This window comes from Protopterus annectens, chromosome 17.part0 (assembly GCF_019279795.1).
Source record: "Protopterus annectens isolate FY-2018-M chromosome 17.part0, PAN1.0, whole genome shotgun sequence".
In the NCBI taxonomy this organism is placed as follows: domain Eukaryota; kingdom Metazoa; phylum Chordata; order Ceratodontiformes; family Protopteridae; genus Protopterus; species Protopterus annectens.
Window position 1 is genome coordinate 577,424,928 of NC_056751.1, and position 10,407 is coordinate 577,435,334.

The 10,407-nt window shown below is 37.9% G+C and overlaps 1 protein-coding gene across 3 annotated transcripts in view; it reads left to right on the forward strand.

The window, feature by feature from the left end:
- Positions 1-908: 908 nt before the first annotated feature.
- The window catches only part of TNNT1 (troponin T1, slow skeletal type), a 392,580-nt gene continuing 383,081 nt past the window's right edge, over positions 909-10,407 (forward strand). For 2 of the 3 annotated variants that reach the window (XM_044059735.1, XM_044059737.1), the window contains exon 1: positions 910-1,050. The gene's annotated coding sequence lies outside the window, so the exon portion shown is untranslated. Of the gene's footprint in view, positions 1,051-10,407 lie in introns of all 3 variants that reach the window. The other variant, XM_044059733.1, reaches the window with a different exon arrangement.

Sequence of the window (10,407 nt, forward strand, 5' to 3'; positions counted from 1 at the left end):
ATCTAGCTATACATGTACAGCAATATCTTAGGCACATTGTGGTCCTCATGAATTTATTATGCACATTCACTTTGTATTGCAAGCAACTTGGCACTGAAGGGCATTAATTATGGAAAGAGAAAAGGACAGGTGTCCCTTGAAGATGCCACCTACACACTGATATGTGTTACCTCCTTCTAAAGTCCCATTCAAGGGGACATTACTACTTTATTTTTGCATGGTAATGCAGCCCTTGGCAAGATGTGACAGTGAGCTAGATGTTGTTTGGCAGGTACAGTTTCCACAGGTTGTGAAATATACTTGAAAACTATATCCTTACATATTTTATACCAGTGTGCTGCTTGTGTGTATAATACTTGATACAGCAAACTTATTAAATTGCACATTTTTTTATTATATTTGTGTAATTTACTAATGTTAAGCATCTTCTCTTACTTTGTATATTGAATGTTGTTATATATACTATCTGAATAGCCCAGGTCATGTATGAAAAAGTCCTGTAGATCTACACCAAATAAACAATTAAACTAAATGCTTTGACATGTCAGTAATCATTCCATGTCTGTTGCTCATGCCACTGAAAAGAATAGCTTGTGTAGACTGCCACAGCAGGTGCCCAGGGACACTCCCTTAAATGTACTTATCCTGCTTCAGACCCTGCCTCCTACTGTTATGTTATTGTTGGCTATATTTGTCATATGAGCTGCAATGAAGCTTAAAATGCTGCTCTCTCTCTCTCTCTCTCTCTCTCTCTTTCTAAAATATCTAACATAAGTTCTATTTGGATAAGTCTGCTAGGAAACACATTTGGGGTGGGGGAGGGGCAATGATGGCACAAGCCCATTTCCAGCAGAGAAAGTTACTTCATTAAGATGACATTACACATCAAAGTTATGCTACTACAGTCTGCTCATTGTACGCAGGGCAGATCAGGTTTCTGCAATTATAAATTCATCACCACACCATGAGTCCCCCTTAGCCAGCATTATCTCTCAGAAAAAGCCCAGTGGCTCGTCTCTCAACCCTTTTTTCCCAGGACCCAAGCTAAAGGTAAGAGAAACATATACCCAGTTTGCGGGTCTTCCTTGCCCTTACTAGCAACCAAAAAAACTTCTTTATTTTCACTCCAAACAGGGTTACAAGTAATAATCCAAACAATGTTTTTTTTGTTTGCTCTTTGTACATGTCAGAAGCTCATAAAGCTGCCCTAAAAGCATAAGAGTTCTAAATTATACTAACATGTTTGCTTCATATTTAATGATAGATGCTTTTTTTTTAACAGAAAAAAAATGATGGCAGAGGTAAACTGTGCATCTCTGATTTGGAAATTAGTATTTTTAAGAAAGAGTATTGATTTTTTTTCCAAATTAGACAGAGTGATGGGAGAACTCCTCTGTATGTATATATATATATATATATATATATATATATATATATATATATATGTATACTTAATGTCCTGAAATGATTTTAGAATTTGTGACTATTGATAGGGCACTGGCAGCACTTTCTGGATTTTAATTGATTTTAAACTGCAAAAATGGATGTCAATTACATGGTACTTATTTTAAGGAAATGCTAATGCTGAAAATATACTTCAGTGAAAGTATTTAAACACCTTATCAGCATGGCTATGACAGTAAAAACAAGGTCGCATTTCTGTATTTTATTTTTTTATTTTATTTTACATTTGTTAACCGGGCTAGTCCAACTGGATACATGTCCATTTTCAGTGGAGGCCCGAGGAGAAAAGCTCCACTAACTACTACTTAACAAGTTAAAAAATATACAGAATTATGCAATAAAAAGAAAACATTTGCTTTAAATTTCTTCCAGAATGTATAGACACAAGAGTACAATATGAGACTTAGCAGGTGAATAAGATTAGATATTTTACTTGGTTACAGTATTACTACATTATACGTGAGAAGCAAAATTAGATTTATGTCTATTAATAGAGAGAGAGATAGGAATAATTAAGAAGTGGAAGTTGTGGTATACTAGAGTTAGGAGGAGAAGGAGAGGGAGGTCAGAAGAAAGGAAGGAGGGAAAAAAGAAAGAAAGAAAGAAGAATTACCTGTAGTGCCTGACAGGTAATTTGTTGGGGTGTCAGTCCTGCATATTATTCCACTGGGTAAAAATACAGACCTACAATATTAATAGGAAATGCTAAACCCAGGAAAAAACAATCCAGTTCATTCAATGATTCAGTTGAGGGTCACTGGAGAGCCATAGCCTATCCGAGCACATAGTGGGTGAAAAGCAAAGAAATAGTCCTGGATATGATGCCAGTCTATCATGGAACACACGCAAACATACACACGCACACACACACACACACACACACACACACACACACACACACACACACACACACACACTAACACACACCTAAGAGGATCATCAGTTTACCTACAGCATGTTTCTAAAATGCAAAGGAAACTGGAGTATACATATTACAATTCTGAAATTGTGGTATCTTATTGTATTCTCTTTTGATGAGGTGAAGCAATCTCAAACTTTATGTGTATATATATATATATATATATATATATATATATATATATATATATGTATATATATATATGTGTGTGTGTGTGTGTGTGTATGTCTATATATCTATATATCTATCTATCTATATATATATATATAGAGAGAGAGAGAGAGTGAGAGAGAGAGAGAGAGAGCTGTAACAGGAGTGTTGAGATTCAGGACGTGAAGCCCCCTGCAAAAATGTTTTAAAGGCATAACAGGAAATTTCAGAATTTGCCATTTGGTATAAGAATTGCAGTTTAATTTTCAAAGTGTCATGACTCACAACAAAGGCATGCATGTAAAAGCTGCATTAGACATGATTTACTATTGAGCATTCTGAGGGGTACTGTTGGCAAATTTTACCAACACAATAGACATGCTTTTAGTAGCACACTAGATAAGAATTGTTGTTCCTGCTACAACACTACTGACTGGATCACTGGACTAGAACCCTGGTAATGAGTCTGCCTTCCCAGCCATATTAATAATTTTCGTAATATATACCATACATTGAGTCTTTTGAAGGATAAAATAAACTGTTAGATAAATGTATAATGATTTTGATTCCAAACATTTAACAGTTATTACAACTATTCTCAATATGTGAAGTGATATGCAAAATTCTTCTAATAATTGAAGGTGCTGTATATTCTTAATGAGTTTCTCCAGCTTAAATAAAAGCTCAGCGATTTTGAGACTCTTTCTACCAAAATAGCTGACCATACTAATTAGCATAGTTTCTTGTGCTAGTTGGCTTTATTCTGTAGAAAGTAAAGCATTCTAATTTTAAACTGAGATGTTGCTGAAAAAAAAAAGTTTAACCTGATATGTGCTGGTATATTTCTGTTTTTTTATGCTTTTGGTCCTGTCAGTTTAGGATTAATACACAGAATATAAATGAAAAGATTCCTATAAAGATGCCAACCATGCTGATAAAGGCTGCCTTGTACCAAAAGCAAATATAAATAAGTAAAAAAGAACAAGGCAGCCAAACACAGCTAAAAGGCATAAATTTACCACTTGTATTTTAATAAATTTATGTCTTTTAGCCGTGTTTGGCTACCTTGTTCTTTTTTCTCTTTTTTACTTATAAATGAAAATATATCGCCAGGCATACCTCTCAACTGTCCAGATTTCTGCAGTATGTCCAGATTTTTGCTTCATATTTTTGGTCTGTTCCTTATAACATTTGTGATTTTCTGGATTTTTGTGGCAAACCAGTGATGACTGAATTCATTAAATAATGACAGACATTTGAATTTCAGGCTTCATATCCCTCATAAAATGCATGGTAACACAAGACCTTTTATTCTAGCAACTTTCTAAGTTTATAAGAGCACTATTTAAAATCTGTCCCTATTTTTGGGGTTTTGTCTCCCCATTATTTCTGGCTTTGTACAGATTTTTTGTGGTAAGTGGTTGAGAACTAAGCCCCCCAGATTTGTTGCACCCACCATGAGTTTCTATACCGGTTTAGAAGAAATCTTTCCATGTTTTTGCTTACCCTGTGCCACACTACTTGCTTATCTGTCTCCCATGTTGCACATCGAGTTGGCTTTGTTGACTAACTCAAGAGGTTAGGTACAAACCCGTAAAGACACCCAGTGGATAGCCAACTGGCTCACAAACAGGACCCAGGAAGTTAGAATTGGGGAGTCCACTTCTACAACGAGGCCAGTCACAAGTGGAGTACCTCAGGGATCAGTCCTTGGACTGCTCCTTTTTGGAATTTACTTCTCAGAAGTCAAGGCCCAATGTCAGTGGTCTCTAGCTGACTAAATTTGCAGATGATTGCAAATTAGGAGCTGTCATTGAATCTCACACTGACATAAATGTTCTCTAGGAGGGGCTGACAGACAAATAACTGGTGTCACAGCCATGGACTAAAACTAAATGCCAATAAATGCATAATAGTATCCTTTGGGAAGTCATCCATCCCTGGTAACTATCATATTGATAACACACCCCTTAGAGTGGCCCAGTAGTCAGGGACTTAGGGAGACACATAGATAGTAATCTAGCCTTTGATCATCACGTGTCTACAGTGGTGAGGAAATCATTCTATGTTGCACAACTTATAAACAAAGTTATGACATATAAGTCCAAGGAAGTCATTGTTCCACTGTATTTGGCATTCATCAGACCTATCATTGAGTACAATGCACCATTTAGCATGTACCTAACCAGACATATCCAACAACTGGAATGTTCACAGAGCTTCCTCACTAAAAGAATACAGGACATATGTAATATGTCCTATGCAGACCACCTCAAGGTCCCATCCCTGTATTTTGTCTCCTACAGGCTTTTGAGGGGAGATCTATGCCTGGCATACAGGGCATTGTCAGAGCCCACTCTAATGGACCTCCTGCATAACCACAAAACAAACAGTACCAGAATTACTCATTCTAAAGACTTAAAACTTGCCTGTGATATAAATAGGACCTGCTGTATAGATACGTATGTATCCCAGAGACTTCCCCGTCTATGGAACAGGCTCCCCATCCATGTGAAGCAGAGTTCCTCCCTAACACAATTCAAGTGCAACTTGGACAATTGGATGGGAAACCAGAAATTCATCCATGGTTTGGCACCTATGTCTCTAATGCAAACAGGTAACCTGTAAATGGTTCATCTCCCAGGCCCATGCTTACACATATCAAGGGTATCAGAACTTGTCACAAATTTGGGATGCATGGGTAGAACTTGTCAGAAATTTGGAATGCATGGGTAGGCTTAAAAAGGTCCTTGTGGTCATTAGCTTAGTAAACACCTGTGAACATATGAACCTATTTCTTCTGGCAATGTAAAGCTTCTACTTTCCAAGTATAATGTTTATAATCTTTCTTTCTGCATTTAAAACCTGCATTTTAATTTCTTTCTCTCATAGCTGCTTCAGAATTCTCTAGGAATTTTGTATTGACACAAAGGGTGTTTGTTTTTTGATTGTTTGTTTATTTGTTCATTTATTAACTATCATTTGTTTAGCAGAATGGTCCGACTAGTCACAAGACCCCTTTTTAGCAGAACGCATGGAGAAAAGCTCCACACAAAATGTATACACTAAGTTTCTAAGAGGTTACAATAAGAAAGAGGAGTATAAATCTTAAAGAAACATTTCTAATAATTATTAGTTAATGGTTAGATTACAAAAAGTGTGTGTTACAGAGATGAGGTGGTACCCTGTGCCCTCAAATGATGCCTTACTTCATATGCTTTGTTCTCTTACTTTTCTTAATCACATTATATTTTGGTACCAGTGTGAATTTGTAATAAAACATTAAGGTGTTATTGTTGCACAGGTGCATCCAATGCTTCCTTCTGAGAATATAAAGAGAGCATCATATTTTCCTAATGGCCACAGGGCACAGATCACTTCTGGGTTATACATAACTAATTTCACATCAGTCAGCGATGACACATTAACCGTCCTGTTGGATTCATTTATTTTGTCTGCACTTATACCAACCAGATTTATGTTAGTAGTCTAACATCTCTGCTGATGAGAGTGTCAGACTCTCTTCTTTTGGCTGCTACTGTTGTTTGCAATGCCATATGCTGTCGACTTGGTGAGCAGTTTATAAGCCAGCATCCATACTGGCTTTAGTTGTACTTTTCCACTCTTGTACCAGCCTGTGGCAATAAATCGAATAAGTAATCAGTTATGCAGTGATAATGTCACCCAGTTAGCATGACCTGGCAGGTTTGAACCAGTATAAGCAAATATAACATAATTTATTTCATCCAGGCAATCCTGTCTGCTGGCCAGGAACCAGTACAGATGATATCGGCTATGACAGTAGTGCCTTTATTGCATTCCTGGATGAAAGCAGTAAACCGCAATAGTGATTATGGCCTCGTTTTAGTAAGTTTACATAACCACCAGTATTATTTGTGATCATTTCCACTGAGATATGGGTAAGGTAGCAAGAGAAATCCAAGTATAGATGCATTTAGTTGACCCTATGCCTCGAAGGATTTGTAGAAACTAAATCTTCGAATGATGCCTTACTTCATATGCTATGTTCTTTTACTTTTCTTGATTGCAACATTATGCTTTGCTACCAGTGTGATTCACTGTTGTATTTGTATTAATTATTTTATTTATTTATTTATCCATTTTTTGGTGGGGGACTACTTTTTTTATGAAACTCCCTGTTTATGAAACTGCTGCTTCATTTTCTGAAATTGTTTTTTCCTTCCAGTTAACAAAATGTAGGTACAAATTTGGACCACCTGTCCTCAGCATCTTCATCAAGTTGTGGCACTCATTCCATGTGGAAATTGAAGGGCACAGTGGACCCTAACAGTCCTCACTGTTAATCAGTGGTTGCTGTCTAGGTTCTTTTTCTGGTTTAGGGAAAGGGAGTTGTCTTAGAATGCCCTTCAGGGACCATCCTTTAAATAAGAGCAGCTACCTGTTTTCCTTCTAAGATGGACCATGTGATGATGTCTTCAAAGTATGTACACATCCCTATGTACAAATAATAAATATGTATATACATCTCTGTAGCTAGGCAGCTAATACTTGCAAATAATGCAGGCTGTTATATATTCTCTAGTGCCTCTTCCCCATAGATAGGATGCTAAGTCATTAGCCTCTCAGTCCTTCCAACTCCTAGCAAATACCATAACTTACATTCACTCCCAAATTCCAGTCACTGGTAATGAAGACAAAAAACACCCTCCATACCACTGGAGCAGACGTTGCTTCATGTGTGTGACCTCAAAATCTTAGATCTTAATAATCAACAGCATTGCTTTTCTCTCTGATTCTCCCATTGTGCATCAGAAAACAGTCATATTTGTGTCTAATTTACATGTTCTGTCCCCAAAAGCAAATGAACATCCGTAAATAGCTTTATTATCAGCAATGATAAAAGTTATGTTTGAAAATATATTCACAGACAGAAGTGCAAGCTGGGCATGGAAGACAGTCTGTCATGGATGTTTTTCCCAAGGTCCCAAGCTTTGGTCTCACTGGAAAGACACGTTGTTTCAGAAAGCTCTCATTATTGTCTTCACAAACAGCAAAGAATAATACCAGACAGGAAACTTGGCCTGTTCATCAAAGAACTCACAGAACTGCTAAATGTTCTGCTGCAACTCAAAGGTCATGGAATGTATTTGTATAACAGCGTGGTAAAATATTTAAAAGCACTGTACAGGAAGCAAGATCCAGACTCAGAAAAGGAAAATATTAGCTAGTAAGGAACACTGGATCAGTCAGACAGCATAATCATCAACCAGCTGATCTTAATAACCTAACCTAAATATGGAATTACCTATACATTTATATGCTTCATTATGATTTGTGTACCTCACATCTCCGGACGTCAGGCTGTAAACAACGTCCAGTAAGCTTTTTTAACCTTGCCAAAATCAGGAAGTGCTAAGCAGACTAGCTGTACCATACTTTGCTCTGTTCATTACGTTTAATTTCATTTACTATGGTAATATAAGCATAGACTAGAGATATATTTATTGAAACTGAGTCAATCCCAGCCATACATTTAAGAAGCTCTTTTTTTAAGGAAAACTATTTATTAACTGAGGTTGCTGAAGTCAGATAACTGTCCTTTTCTCAGCATTGTGCCAGTCTTGGAGTTACTTGTATATTTAAGGGATGTAAGTACTGTGCCCTCTGTATAGGGGATGTGGAGCTTGGCCCCACATAAAATCCTACTTTTAAAAGTTTTGTTGTCTGAGAAGTACTGGTTCACTTTACTGGCTACAGCAGATTTGACTTTGATAAATCAGTCAGGGCAGTCTGTTAGACATCCATTTATTAGTATAATTTTATATTTTATTTCTACTTATTAAAACTAGACAAAGCAATATGGCTTGATGATCATCATCTCTGAATTTTGAAATATCTGAGTGCAGAATTAGCAATATATCTGACCACTTCCTGTAACAAATCAGGAGAGGTTAAGCAACTACCCAAGGAATGAAGGAAGGTAGATGTGACAGCAATTCACAAAACTGAAAGCAAAAGAGATGTAAATAACTACAGGTCTGTTAATTTGATCTGGATGGATGGAAAAGTAATTAAATCACGTAAATGAAGATACCTGATAGTTTAATCTAATCATCATTATCCCCCCCCCTTTCCCATTTTCTACATGGGGTCAGGGTATCATGTCAGTTGTCACCATCTCTCCCTATTCAGTGTCTCTCTCCTACTACTTCTACAATCATGCCTGACCACCACAGGTCTTCTCTCACACAATCAGTCCACCTCTTTGCTGGACATCCTCTTTTCCTCATGCCTTTTTCCTGTCTGTCCCAAATCTTCTTCAATAGATTGTCTTCTGCTTTTCTGCACATGTGCCTGAGGCACAGTAATCTGTTCTCTTTGACCTTCTCTGCAATTAGTGCTACCTGGACTTCTGCTCTGATATCCTCATTGCTTCATCTGTCACACAGACTGCCACCTATCAGCCACTTCATCTCCATCATCTTCCTCAGTTGCTCTGTCTTCATTGCCCAGATGTCTTTACCATACAGTAGTACTGGTCACACCACTGTTTTGTACCCCTTACATTTAAACGTTTGTGGCATTCTCCTGTTATACACTACACCTGACACTCTCTGCCAGTTGGCTGCAGCCCCTCTGATTCTTTCTTTGACCTCTTCATTCAGACTTACCCCTCCTCAACCACCCCTCCCAGGTACGTTAAGCCCTTAACTTTCGCTTTCTTTCGATTTCATTTATCAGCTTCTCCTGATTTTCCTCATTTGCTGCCATTACAACTCTCTTATTTGTACTCCGCTTCATTCTCTGTGCTTTCAGTTTTGCACTTCATTCCCCTATCTCTTGCTGAAGCTTTTGTTCAGAGTCTGCTCTAATGCCATATCATCTGCATACAGCAACGTTGCTGCTATATCCCCTCTAACTGTTTGCTAATGTACTCCATCTCTGGTATGAATTGCAGTGGGCTCAGAGATGAAACCTGATGCACACAAGCTCCCACTGGGAACCAGTCTGTGAGTATGAATAGTGTTTGTGTTTGTGTTACTGGGTTCTTGTACGTAGTCTGCACTAATTCGGCTAATATTTCTGGGACTTCAGATCATCATGAACAGCCCAAATATGTTTCTTGGGACCTAGATATATGCTTTCTCCAAGTCTGTGAATGCCCAGTTGGACTCTTTTCTCATCATTACTTTCTTCTCTGCTATCTGTCTGACTGCAAACATGGAATCAGTTGTGCTGCATTCTGATCTGAATTTGAACTGCTTGTCCCCCATCTTGCTTTTTTCTATTGTGCATATTCTTTTATAAATCATCCTCTCCAGAACATTTTTGCAGTGTGACAGGAGTTTGATACCTCTATACTGCCCACACCTGTGAATGCCCCTTTATTCTTGTACAATGGCACTGGTATTGCTTATTCCCCAGTCATCTGGGATACACCTTTCTCTCTCTACCGCAATGAGTAAACTCAGAAGCCATTTCTCCCCTAACTCACCCAACATCTTGCTTACATCTGCTGTGACCTTATTTGAGCCTGCTGCTTTCCCTGACTTCGTTTTCCTTAGTGGTGTTCTTATCTCTCCTAGGATGGGCTCATCCTCTTCTTTCATCAGAGGATGTGTCTGGGGCAATACCAATTCGGTGGACTTTTCATCATTCAGAAGTTGGTGAAAGTACTCCTTCCATCTGCTTTTGATGTCATGTGGACTGGAAAGCAGGTTGTTGCTGGAATCCCTTATGAAGGGTCTCTGACTATCTACTTTTTCTTTCTGTCTTTCCCTTGCAACTTGATAGAGTTTCTTTGTGCCATCTACTGAGACATTTTCCAGAAGCTGGTAAAGTTCCTCTGATGCCACACTCTTTCCTATTGTAAATGTTCTCTTAGTCTCTTT